Source organism: Macrobrachium nipponense, chromosome 43 (assembly GCF_015104395.2).
Source record: "Macrobrachium nipponense isolate FS-2020 chromosome 43, ASM1510439v2, whole genome shotgun sequence".
In the NCBI taxonomy this organism is placed as follows: Eukaryota; Metazoa; Arthropoda; class Malacostraca; order Decapoda; family Palaemonidae; genus Macrobrachium; species Macrobrachium nipponense.
This window is the reverse complement of record NC_061104.1, coordinates 37,440,760-37,453,289: the sequence shown is the minus strand read 5'-3', so window position 1 is coordinate 37,453,289 and position 12,530 is coordinate 37,440,760. Positions and strand designations below refer to the sequence as shown.

Here is a 12,530-nt window from a genome sequence, read left to right as displayed (position 1 = left end):
TACTCACCTGCCTACTAGATGAAGGAACTCTGGATAAAAGAGCCTCTACTGACTCATTCACTGACTCATTCACTGACTCATTCAATGGTATCCTTGAGCCAGATAATGGGTTACCTGCAATTCCATACATCGGCTTCCTACTGGGAAGCAAACCCAAATCTTGTTTCCCTGACCCTACTACTGAGGCCAACCGAGCATCCGCCTCCCTTAATACCTGCTCCACCCTACTGAACCAAGGTAGTTTATATGATGTATGAAGAACCGTACGCTTGGTCAAGTATAGCTCTTCAAACATCGCCTGGTTAGGATTCGATGGTTCTTCCGCATCCTTGGACTGTGGAAACAGATAGTGAATGAACTTGACCATTTGCTTATATTCGTTCTCTCCCGTATAATGAAAACCAGAATCTGTAACTGGAACTGCGTCCTCTCCGGAGAGTTCCTTGGCTATCTCGCCCAACCGTAATGGAGCAGAAAAAGAGGGAGTTCGAACCCCTGGATTACCTAATCCCAAGGAATGGGAACTCAGCACCTCTGAACCCTTACCTTCCCTACCTTAGCCTACCGGTAACGACCCCGAGCAAACTGCAAAGGCTTGCGCCAAATCTTTGTAGCCCCAGATCACTGACATAACACCTGAGTCAATGAAAGTTTGCGCCACACCCGCACCGAGCATACCTAGTACCAGCCTGTCCTAGATGAATGACCCCAGTTGCACAACCCCGCCCTCACTGAGAGAGGATGGCGTAGCCTGCGCGCCAACCGTAGCCGAACCTACCCAACCTGGGTTCTGCAAAGCCGAAGGAGCCAGGTCCGAACAGAAATGTGCCGGATAACCCGCACCAAAACCAATGAGTGGAGCAGCCACAATACCTAAAACACCTGGGAAACCCATCGTCTTAGAAGAATGCACATCTGCAACCTAGGAAACATCAAAGGAAGAAGAGGGAGTTCCGACCCCAATAGACCTGACAACAAAACAGAACCCGAAACAACACCATAACCCTTATTCCAAACACCTGTACCTCCCTGAGCCGTAAAAGAGAAAGCCAAAGAAGGAGGGGGAACAAAAGAAGTCACACTAGGAACCACCATTGGCCCCCCGATTACTGGCTCGCACTTAATGTTGTGGTTAAAGCCAGACTTTGGTCTACTGAAAGCGACATAACTAGTGAACTCCTATTCCCGGCTATTCCTGAAGGCTGAGGAAACATTGCATACAGCAAACCTGTGGGAATCTGAGGTGCCAAAGACAGATCTCTCAAAGGTGACTGATGCGCCTGCTCCATATCCAACGACTAGTTGCCTAAGCCTAACGGCTGATTCGAACTAAACCTAATGACCAAATTCCCTTCTGGAAGAGGAGCAGTGGAAACCCGAGATGAAACTTGACCTGGGAAAAGGGACATTGCTGGAGGGCCGCCCTTGGAAGATGTCTGATAAGTTACCAACGAAGGTACTAAAGGAGGCACCGAAATGTGACTTGAAAAGGAAGAATGAGATAAGTCCTGAGAAGTCTGTTTAGAAGGTAAAGAAATTGGACGAACATCCGAGACAGGTGGAAAGAGCGAAGACAAAGAGGAGTTGAAGCCATCCAGATGCATTTCATTCGTAAACTCAGGGAAATTCCTGAGGACATGATCCTGAATGTTATGAAACCCCAGATGAAAACACTACCTTACTAACTGTCTGTTCCCCCTCAGAGAGACCCAAGAAGTCTTTTCCAACGAGACCTCAATGGAAAAAAAGCTCCAAACTAACCCCCAAAGGAAAAGGAACCTTTGACGACGAAATGGATTCCTCCCTACTTACTACTGCCGAACCTGGCCTTACCATATCCAAGAAAGGCTTAGCAGACTTCACAGGTGGCAAACTAGCAGCAGGGAACAAAATTCTAAGGGATCCAAAGGAGACGCAGACCTACCAGGGTTGAAATCAGAACTGAAAGGGAGCTGTCCTTGCAACTTCTCTTCCAATACCTCTACACTAGTCTCCCTTATTGCTAACTTACTACTTTTAATTACACTTTCAGGGGAAAGGGGAATTCTGCTACTGACACTGCCTGCTCCATGCCGGGGGACCAGCAGATCCTACCTTTCAGTCTGTGGTTCTCCATGACCCCCGGCACCTGTTATGGCTGGTTCTGGAACAGGCAGGGGAGCTGAAAGAGAATGATTAAAAATTAGTTCCCTAAAACTAGAATCTTTATCCTCATTCAATTTTGCCAATAAATTACAAAAAAGGCTTGTCATACTGGAAGACAGCCTATCACCTAGTTTCCTAAAAAGCACTGACTCCAAATCCTCTCACTCTGCCTTCTTAGGCTCAGTAGCTTCCTTGCATTTGCTTTTGGCCGCTAGCACCTTTCTATGCTTTAAATAGCTTTCCATCTGGTCTGTTGACAAGTCCCTACACTTTCACATACTTGATTTAAACTACATTGCACCTTTCTACAGCTAATACACATAGAATGTCAATCGTGTCTGAGGGTACTCATCCTTCTTTTGCAGGCCAAGCAAGACCAAGGTGCTCCCACGTCATTGCTGCCGTACTGATTGGAGGGTGTAGAAGGGGAAGGTTTCGAAGGCATGGCTGAAGGAAAGTCTTTAGATGAGGAATCCATGGTCAAAGGCAGAGTCTGTCAACATTTATTGAGCAAAAATCCACAGGAGAAGTCTAAAACGTAATCCATCACGAAGTCCAGATCGTCAACAACAGGTCTATTCCGAAATTTGCTGTGGAGGTCCAACAGAGAGACCAAAATTGTTCACTTGCAAGAGGGTGCGTCCTGTCTGTCAAGCAAACAATAAGCGATTGAAGGTGGGAACCATCTGTTTCTAGCAGCCGTGTTGCCAACAGTAGACAGGTAACTTAGTAAACAATGTTTACCTGCAACGTTAGTAATGCTGGCAGTTTAAATTTTCCCAAGTGTGGGTAAATTCAAAGTTTTATGTCCATCACTGTGTTCTGAACTTACAAGAAGCAAGGCTTCATTAATCTCAGCTCTTTCATCAGTTATTCCCCCTGAAGATATGGGGCTGTCTGCATCAGCTAACCAATGATTCACTGAATAGGCTTCTAGCCTGGTTTTGTCAGGATTGGTATCTACTAATTGTCCACAGAAATGTGTGGCCTGTTTTTACAGCTGACTGATTCATTCTTCTGTATCTAATCGTGTTAGTACTACTACTATTATTATTATTATTATTATCATTATTATTAGCACTGTTACGGTTATCTTTAGTTGTGTTATTAGGGTTATTATTTCCCCAAGTCACTACAGTTTGTAAAATTGGTACTGGGATTTGGCTGCACCTGTCTAGTGCTGGTCTTAAATTGTATGAGCTATCTCTGCCAGTGTTGAGTAATTCGTTAAAGGCTTTCTTCATTTCACCAAAAAAAAAAGTAAAAAAATTATTCACATATGCTCCTCATCATTATACAACAGCATAAAAAAAATCATATATGAAATTGGGCACATTCCTGTTAGGCAATTTTGGAATGGTAGTTTTTAGGATTTAATTATTTTATTTACTACTATGTTTTATATTTTGCTGGTGGGTGATTTGGAATGGTAGTTTTTAGGATTTAATTATTTTATTTACTATTATGTTTTATATTTTGCTTGTGGGTGAGGGATTGTTGGAATAATGTTTGGTCTTTACTTTTTTTCACTGCAGTTTGATACACAGGGATGAGTGAGCAAGTTGCATTCCCCTTCACTTGGCTGCCCACCTTCACTTGGAGACAGTAACAGAATCACATATTAAAAGGAGTGCACTGTCCAAACCCAAGGAGATTCAGTACAGAGGTAGAAGAGAGAAACACAGAAGGGCGACTCAACTTAACAGTGGAGTTTTGTTTGAATGTTTGCTTGTTGGTTTGTATGTTTTTACATTGCAATGAGCCAGTGGTTATTCAGCAACAGGACCAAGGGCTTTACGTGACTTCCGAACCACGTCGAGAGTGAACTTCTGTCACCAGATATACACATCTCTAACACCTCAATGGGATGCACGAGGATCGAACTCACAGCAACTGAAGTGGCCGGTTAAGACCATACCGATCATGCCACTGAGGCGCTTAACAGTGGAGTGGTTTATACGTAGTATCCTAAGGGAATGTGATATTGCTGGACAATCCAAAGTCGACGTGACATTGATGGACATTCCCAAGTGGACGTGATAAGTCACTTATCCTTCTAACATTGAAAGAGTTTTTGTTCTAAGTGGGAAAAAGAGAATGATTAAGACCAATATCTGATAAGAGATCTGTAGACAGTCGATCAATATTAGCATTAAGGAATTAAGTTTAGATTTGTGGGTGGTTGGGTAATATTAGGTAATAATAAGTATCTTAAGCTAGGCACAGTTAGATAAGGGCTCTGAGAATAGGTTTGATGAGGTAGGGATAAGATTAAGTTGCATACAGTAATATATTAAGGTAATAAATTAGGTTGAGAATTGGAGTTTTATTTGCTAACCTTCACATTTGTTCCCATTATCCTGCTTCAATTGTGTAAAAGAAGGCCCCAATGGGGGGGGGGGGGGGGGGGGGGGGGGGGTTGTGACTAGATCTCCCAACATTCTGTCATGGAATGTAGATGGCCATGGCAAACTACCTGACATCCAGAACCTCCCAAATCAGCCTCTGAGCCGAACATCCAATGTTGAAAGTTTCACCTCTCTCATAAGACCCAAGTTAGAGAGGGGTGAGATGAAACCTTTTGTCACCTGGGTGGTATGAGGCAAGTAGATGCAGGAGGTCCTCATTGTTCAGAACACTGTTGTCTCGACCCTGCCTTTTAAGTCCTACAGATCTAGGGACATTCCTGTTGAATTTCTTCTAAAAGTATCTCAACAAGTGATGAATTTGATACATATAAGGAGCACTAGTTGATGCCCCAGATGTCACCGACAGAAGGAGCCTTGCGGAAAAGGAAGCATGATAGGGAGGGGGGAATGTGTAACTTCTCTGAAGGAATATTAATGTTCATACGCCTCCTCTTCTCACATAAGGCCCAGCGGGTCACCTACCATCATTCACATTCGGTGCATGTGTTCTCTCTCAAAAACTTTCTCCCCTGACATGAATAATAATTCAGGGTAGATCTGCCTCTATCCGGACCATAAACTACTGTATGGCCTACCCTCATCAACACAACACTTGAATTCGGACTTACTTCTTCCAAAGCACAGGGGCTCAAACACCAGTGAAACAAATCACAGCACAAGGAGGTCTTTTATATGGTTTGCACACCACAAACAAAGAAAACACACTAACAACCTTATGAACACAATTTCTCACAAAGTTCTATTAATTCTCCAGCTACTCAGCTATCACATAGGTACAAGCATAAAAAGGTAACTGAAAGCAATGGAGAAGACAGGAATATTCTAGACCTAGCACTCAGAGGAATTGTAGCTATGAAAACAGGAGACAATGCAAACACAACTGGGCACTCTGATGGCTGAAAAAACAACAGAAGAGGTAGACTGCATGAGGTCACGACAGGTATTCGGTCAGGATGACTAGATTTTGTTTTTTGAGTCAAGCACACATTGTAACTCCATTTGTGTAAGCATAGGTTTGTATTCTCATTGGAACAATTGTCATTTGCATATAACTGACATGTACTGAGGGATTTCACATGAAAAATTAATTATTGTCACTAACATATTAATGACTACGCTTTCATGAATACCGTATATACTCACATAACACATGATCTCGCATATCATGTGAACCCCAAATTTTCATCCTCCAAAAATGATTTTATCACGTATCTCACGTATCATGCGAGATAAATTTACGAGACCAAAATTTAACAATAGGCTAATCTCTTTTCCTCCTCTTTATCTATTCCATTTTTTTTTAGTTTGCTAACCCCTTTTCCTCCATCTCTTAATCTATCCCATCTTCTAGTTAAGTTTAAAAAAGTAAAAGAGAATGCAGAAAGTATCGGTAGTAATGATATACTTACTTGTTTGGAAAATGCATACAGCCAGAAACAGCTGATTTGCTATGAACAAACAATCCGATAAAAAAAAGCCTTTTTGCTTGCATTTCAACCATCGTACAATAGTAAAAAATCACCATAGTTATGTTACAAATGACGTTAATGAGAATAGGACCGATATATTTTTACATTACAGGTAGTAGTCGACTTACTACTGCAATTGGTTACGAACAACCAGTCATAAATCAATTTGGACATAAGTCGGTCCATGTTAATTTACCATAAGAATATTATACTATTGTAGCCTACACTAGGATAATCAGTACCAGCTTTACATATAGAGTAGCCTAGCCTACACTACACTGAATACTTTATACATATATGGCATACTAATTATCAATTTCAACTAATTCTCTAGGTTCAATGCACATTGGCTTATGATGATTCAGCACAAAGAGAAATTAAGTAACATTTAACAAGTTAACCTCGACTATACGATATAATTTAGTAATTTATTAATAAAAGCCAATTTTGGAGTTTCAATGCATTCTGACTATGACATATCAGTAAAAAAAAAAAAAAAAAAAAAAAAAAAAAAAAAAAAAAAAAATATGGACACGAAATGGGAACCAGATTCAGACCGACATCAGCATACTTAATTGAGCGATGTCAGGCTGCTGACGGCTACGTATATTAACGAGATAAATACACAATGAATATGCGTCTTTTCTGATTCTTTTAAAAAGTTATACATTACAGTATCCAATAATATTGTATGAATTTAATATGTCTCGTGAACTAAAGTTTTTTTTTTTCGTTAATAGATTGCGTTGTGGGGATGTTTATTGTGTGAAAATATTACATGATTCTGTTCGCTATTTTCACCTCATTTCATCGTATTACGAACTTTACCGTTATGTTACTTATCTTTTATCGGTGTGAAAACAACAGTGAAATGTGTTCTTTCAAGACCTGAAGTTTTGATTAAAACAATTTTCTCTCAATTTTACCTACAGTTGTGTTTGATGGCATAAGTTTACTGGAGTTATATCCTTGTTGCCGATGCACGATAATAGTATCATAGCCTTACTCACTATAGATAAAAGATTGGCAAGGGCATATACTGCAAAATTTTATCTGTAAGTTTTAGCTGAAGTTGAGGAGAGAATGTTGATACGCTAACGACTATTATCATGCATCGGCAACGTGGATGAAACTTTCGCAAACTTTGTTAATAGTACCATCAAACTCGACCGTAAACAAAATTTGAGAGAAACATGTTTTAATTAAAACTATTGGGCATGAAAAGAACACATTTTACTGTTTTCACTCCAATTAAGCATAAATACGTAAAGCTCGTAGTATTCTGATGAGATAAAGTGAAAATATCGAACGGGATGTTGATTTTTGTTTACGCAATAAACATGCCCTCAGCGCCATCTACTAACGAAAAAATAACTAATTTCGTTCACAAACAATACGTTTTCAAGTGATATTTCCACATGAAAACACTTTGTATAACGCAAAATAACCTTGTCTCATATAAATAGAGTATGAGATTCATTTGCGCTAACTAGAGGCAAGAAAGTCGCTCTAATTTGAGTTCAACACAACAAAACAAAATTGATTGCTATGTTTGTATTTTATAACACAAACAAATAGTAATATGAAAATACGTACATATAAAATTATTGGATGCAGTGAAGTAAAACAAACCTTTTTAAAATATCCATGTTTGTATTTTATCATATGATACTAATATATGATTATTACATACTTGAATTTTATATCTCATGTAAGCTACGACCCCCTTAAAATTGGCTTCAAAATTAGGGCTTCAAAAGTCACGATACGCGAGTACTATATACGGTATTCAAGTTAAAATGATTAAATAACATGTAAATGTTCTCCGTTTATTTGTTATTACAAATAAAGTGCTGCTTGTGTAAGCAATCATCTCCCTTCTCTTATTCAGTATAATTTAATTTTAAGATAATCATCTTAATTTTCTTAATAAAATGAAATAAATGTCAGAATTTTAAATATAGTTCGTCACCTACTTACCCAAGATATCAATCAGTGATATATGACTGTCAAAACCCTGGTAACATACGTTGGGTTTACAAAAACCTTTGGATTTTTATAAATTTTATATGCCCTACCATATGAATAACACTATTGTAGTAATATATCTTTAATAAACCCTATACAAAATTTGAATGAAATGTTTTATAGATTTTTAATGCAGTACAAAAAATTTGTAAATGTCTAACTACATCTATTGTTGCATTCATTATTGCATTTAGCAGCTCGCAAGTTTCAAAACAAAACTTATGATGATCTGTGCTGAAGGGCCAGTGTACCTCGTAACAACTCAAATTTCAGAAGCATACTTACATGTATATATGGCAAAACAAGAGTCTCTCCGTAATCAATAAAGAAAACTTTCATCATATTTCCAGGCTCACAGCTTACAACCCAACCTCGATAATACCTGGGAATAGGAAATATATTAGTACAATAAATAAAGCACTGTATAATTCCTTTCTACATCAAAATAAAATAATGTGAACTGAATTTAAATTATTCCCTTTGTTAAAAAAAATTATTCCTTTGTAAAAAAAAATTCCTTTTGAGAGAGAGAGAGAGAGAGAGAGAGAGAGAGAGAGAGAGAGAGACGAGAGAGAGAGAGGAGAGAGAGAGAGAGAGAGAGAATTTTCTATAAAATTTAAATTCAGTACAAAGAACAGTTTGGTTTTCGTTTTCTGTAAAAGAAAACTATTATGGTGGCTTTGTCTGTCTGTCTTCACTTTTTCTGTTCACCCTCAGACCTTGAAACTACTGAAGCTAGAGGGTGCAAGTTGGTATGTTGATCATCCACCCTTCAATCATCAACATACCATATTGCAGCCCTATAGCCTCAGTAACTTTTGATTTTACTTCTAAGGTTAAAGTTAGCAAATATCATGCTTCTGGCAACGACATAACAATTTTCAAGTATACATCCATTTTCTTTCATACAGTATTGAAGCAATCCTTTTTTCTTGCAAATTTTAAGCAACATATAAACCAATAGAGAGCACATTTCTATTCATTTGATATTATAAATTTCTGAGCTCTTACCTGGCATAGTTTTCACAGTCATTACAAAATAGGTATAGTTTTTTTTTTTCTTTTGTCATTTTCTCAAACTTACTTTTCTCAAAGATAACATAACCAAATTCATGATACCTTTACAGCATGTAGGTTACTACTTATATACCGTGATTTGATGGCAAATAAGACGCACCCTCATTTCAGCAAGTCAGATTCAGGAAAAAAAAACAAAAAAAAATTTTAGTGTCTTTAAGCATAACATTGTTGAAAACAGTCACCTGTTACATTACACAAGCAGAAACATAGCTGTATAAAAGCAATTTGGCAGCAACACCAACCTTCATTTCCTGAAAAGCTCTGTATCCCACGTTGTTCTGCTACTTTCCTGGCCTCTTGCATTATCATTTTGGTAGAAACACTTCTCCCTGAATTTCTCTCATTTACCACCACGTTTTTTTTTTAGGTCAATCTCAAGTTCTTTAGCCAATGTGGGGTTGAATAACGGTTATGTTTACCTTTCTTTGCACTTCTCAGTTGGTCCTCTTGCTGTCGCCAGACACGTATCTTTTCTGTTGGTGGTTGCCCAAACACCCTTGCTGCTGCTCTATTGCCATGCTCCTTGGCATAATCTACCACTTTTAATTTTGAAGATTTTGTAGCTGGCTCTTTTTCCTCCTGCTGCCAAGATGGTGAGGGGCGTTGCTTCGTTTTTGTTATGATTATGAACTCGTACCAAGATTGTCTAACCTATATGCACTCCAGCTACACGAACTGGCAATGATCACCGTTGCCAGATACCGTATTTGTAATCAATTGTTGTACAATCATTAGAAAATCAATGATTCATTGAAAATGTTGTACATATGGACTAAACATTCGTACAAATTTGCAATTAAATCAAAATGTCATAGGTAGTACAGCACTGGGGGTCACATTCTGGCAGCGTGGCAACAATCATACTGTAGTTTTATTCCTCGCCAACAGATGACATTACCGTTAAGTCAGAGCGCCAATCAGCTGATGTTATAAACGCAAGTCACAGCATTTCAGATTAGATTGCTTTCATTTTTACAAATTCATTTTTAAAGACCGGTTAATAATACAATAATACCAGCAATAAAAATAAGGATGCATGGAATTTAGGGTAGGTAAAAGTACTGAGCGTATACTGGGTTAGTGAGGGTCAGAGAGATGATTAGCCTAGGCCTACGGGAGGTCTCAAATCTTCACCTATGATGTATAAGATGCAGGGCAATTTTTTTTTGCCAAAATTTTGGAAAAAAGTGCGTCCTATATGCCTTCAAAATACAGTAGCTATAATTAAAAGTTGGGAAATTTAGTTTTGAGTGCAAATTTTTTCTTTGTCATATTTTGAAAACTTCAAAAAACTTTTTTTGCAACTGGAAAATAATAAATTTGGAGGTTGAATTTCTTAATTTCCTAACTTGTATTTTTTCTGTGAGGAGAAGAATGAATGGTAAAAATTTAAGCAAAACCCCCCAATCATAATGTAGCGTGAAGCCCTTACTTTATAATGGGACCTTATGATGTCAGCACCCACTTTCCACAAAAAAAAAGTCAGAAAAGTTGAACTTGTACAGTGGCACTGCTGCATACCTGTCATCTGTAAATCTTGCAAGGCAGTAACTGGCAGGAGATACATCTATCTTTGGAGTGTCAACTGCAAACTCTGCAGCTTCTACTGCCAAATCTTTAGTTAGTTTGGTGATCTCTTCCTCTAGTGCCTCTAAGCTGTTAATGAGGAAGAAAGATGCAAATATGAGGGATCTCAAAATTTCACGGTCATATGTAATGAGAGAATCATAATTCCTCAGACTTCAAATGATAAGTAAGTACAAGACATCACTGTGGAATTGAATCCACAATAACATCTTAACAATATGATTTGCTACAATCCATCAAAAGGCCCTGTGGTTATGGTTCTTGAATCAAAGATTGTTTTTTGAGTTTCAAGTAGAGCAGAGATAAAAATGAACTCCCCCCCACCCCCCCCAAAAAAAAAGGATGCTACAGCTGATTTAAAATTTTAGCTGCAATAAGTTAGAAACTATAGCTATTTAATTACTTGTTCCTGGTGAGTATATCCAAAAAGTTATTTTATCAAATGTCATTTTTCAAATTTCATCAAATTCAGTCTCTTCAGAAAAGCTGAGACTCCCTACCTATCTAGTAAACCTGCTTTCCAAACACCACTTCTTTACCTATCAAAGAAGGTTCTGGATTGGAAAATAAAAAAATAGACCAGCAGTTACTGCCAATCTAGAATACTATACTAATATATAATATTCCATTTCCTAACTTATTGAGAGCCAAACAATCTTTGACTCAGGCAGTTGTGACACCAGATAATTCGTAGATAGTAAAATTTATGCCGTCAAATAAACTAAGTTATCATAGCTCTGGTTGTCAAGGCAATACAAGTGTGTAATGGAAAATTATAATCCTAGACCACTGTAATGAAATATATGGAAAATAAAAGTTGTTATTAAATTTCATAACGGTAAGTCTGTAAATTTGCACATCCAAATCCATGTATACAGTACATTAGGAAGGTTCCGTTCGTAACACAAATCAAGATTCTGTTGAGTGGCATTTAATAGTGGCTCCATACATCTATCTTTGGAGTGTCAACTGCAAACTCTGCAGCTTCTACTGCCCAATCTTTAGTTAGTTTGGTGATCTCTTCCTCTAGTGCCTCTAAGCTGTTAATGAGGAAGAAAGATGCAAATATGAGGATCTCAAAATTTCACGGTCATATGTAATGAGAGAATTCATAATTCCTCAGACTTCAAATGATAAGTAAGTATCAAGACATCACTGTGGAATTTGAATCCACAATAACATCTTAACAATATGATTTGCTACAATCCATCAAAAGGCCCCTGTGGTTATGGTTCTTGAATCAAAGATTGTTTTTTGAGTTTCAAGTAGAGCAGAGATAAAAATGAACTCCCCCCACACCCCCCCCCAAAAAAAAAAGGAGTTGCTACAGCTGATTTAAAATTTTAGCTGCAATAAGTTAGAAACTATAGCTATTTAATTACTTGTCCTGGTGAGTATATCCAAAAAGTTATTTTATCAAATGTCATTTTTCAAATTTCATCAAATCAAAAGTCTCTTCAGAAAAGCTGAGACTCCCTACCTATCTAGTTAAACCTGCTTTCCAAACACCACTTCTTACCTATCAAAGAAGGTTCTGGATGGAAAATAAAAATAATAGACCAGCAGTTACTGCCAATCTAGAATACTATACTAATATATAATATTCCATTTCCTAACTTATTGAGAGCCAAACAATCTTTTGACTCAGGCAGTTGTGACACCAGATAATTCGTAGATAGTAAATTTATGCCGTCAAACTATTATCATAGCTCTGGTTGTCAAGGCAATACAAGTGTGTAATGGAAAATTATAATCCTAGACCACTGTAATGAAATATATGGAAAATAAAAAA

At 37.8% G+C, this 12,530-nt stretch overlaps 1 pseudogene; it reads right to left on the bottom strand.

The window, feature by feature from the left end:
• Window positions 1-12,530, bottom strand: part of LOC135213885 (uncharacterized) — a 244,949-nt pseudogene that overhangs the window by 101,325 nt on the left and 131,094 nt on the right.